The sequence below is a fragment of the Anneissia japonica genome, unplaced genomic scaffold (genome assembly GCF_011630105.1).
Source record: "Anneissia japonica isolate Jap-2015-1 unplaced genomic scaffold, ASM1163010v1 scaffold287829_len2072220_cov186, whole genome shotgun sequence".
In the NCBI taxonomy this organism is placed as follows: domain Eukaryota; kingdom Metazoa; phylum Echinodermata; class Crinoidea; order Comatulida; family Comatulidae; genus Anneissia; species Anneissia japonica.
Genome location: NW_022716075.1, coordinates 1,256,458 through 1,258,005, shown reverse-complemented (window position 1 = coordinate 1,258,005; position 1,548 = coordinate 1,256,458). Strand labels below are relative to the sequence as shown.

The 1,548-nt window shown below is 36.6% G+C and overlaps 1 long non-coding RNA gene across 1 annotated transcript; it reads left to right on the top strand.

Moving 5' to 3' along the window:
• The first annotated feature begins 378 nt into the window (after positions 1–378).
• On the top strand, positions 379–1,542 carry LOC117109534. Its single transcript, XR_004445543.1, has 3 exons — positions 379–502; positions 906–1,028; positions 1,243–1,542. It is a non-coding gene; the product is annotated as an uncharacterized LOC117109534 (long non-coding RNA).
• Positions 1,543–1,548: the final 6 nt, after the last annotated feature.

The window sequence follows — 1,548 nt, the reverse complement described above, 5'->3', positions numbered from 1 at the left end:
CAAAGGTACATATACAGTGTTTAAATAAGGAGATGAAGGAACATCGTAGGCTATCCTGTAGCTTTTCAACGAATAAAGTCAGCGAGAGGTCGCAGGTTCGATTCCCGTCGGAGGCATTTTATTACACAATGACTTTTATAGGACTTTATTCGTTGAAAAGCTAGAGGGTAGCCTACGGTGTTCAATCATGTCCTTATTTAAACACTGTATATGCACCTTTGATGATTTATATTATACTTATTCAACGGTGTTAACGGCTAACTCCCTTCAATATCATATATATATATATATATATATATATATATATATACATATATATATATTATATATTTATAATTTCAAAAAATCATATAAAATATCAAATTACTTTCATTTTATTTAGATATAAACGATGCATGTAATGGGCATAGGTGTTTAAACGGGGGAAAATGCAAAGCTACTTCTTGCAATGTATACACGTGTGATTGTCCTGTGTGCTACACTGGCAAATATTGCAGAGAAAGTGAGTATTCTTTATAGTCATATCGAGATGCAATTGTAATTATGCTCACACATAAGATTTCAAACGTGCCGGTAATTGTGAGGTCAAAACATTATGTAAACCCTTTTATATAACTACCGGCGATGTGATTCCGCCCCTCACCATGCAAGCCCGTCGAGACGATTATGTCTTTTTAACAAGCCACAGTGCACTCTCTGTGTAACATTTGACCAACAAAATTGCTAATATGTCTACCTCTGGGGCTCCTTTTGCCCGGGAGCCGGAATTTCTTACGCCTTCTCCCTGAGAGCTCATCACAGGTTTCACAATTCTAGTAATAATTCGAACATGAGAGAGACTAATAGATTAATTGTTATGTTTATACTTATTGTTATGATGATTTTGTTGTCTTTGTAACGTACAGGAGTTAATCCATGTACACCTAATCCGTGTAAATATGGTGGAACATGTCATGTGAAAACGAGTTACCCATGCGATGAGTATGTATGCTGGTGTCCAAGGGGCAGAAGCGGGGATCAGTGCCAACGTAAGTGGTCAAGCAATTAATAATGTATTTTTTCACTAATGCTCTTGCTGCCGCCGTTGCTACCCTGCTCTGGCTGTTGTTGCTGCTGCTAAAACTTTGGATGCTGCTATTTGATGCTGATAATGTGGTTGCAAATAATATTTTGTTCTTGGTGATTCATCAAGAGATATCATTGTTTCGAAAAATAACTGTGATTTATTTCATTTACTTTCAGATAACAGCAACCCGTATTATTGGTAACCATACTGATGAAATCGTACTGTTATCCATATTTATAGGCTTTGCACAAACCCTAATATTTTATGTTGTGGATATCAATTCGTTGTATTTAAATACAATATATATATACTTTTACGCAGAGTGTAGGATTAATACGTTAGTATAAACAAGGCAATTAAACAGAAGGACGCACATCTCGGGACATCAAAGGTTATAACTCTGGCATCGACATTCTAGGTGCACGTGCGTCCCTACACGCTGAACGTCACAAAAACCATAGCAACCAGACCATAAACCGTCA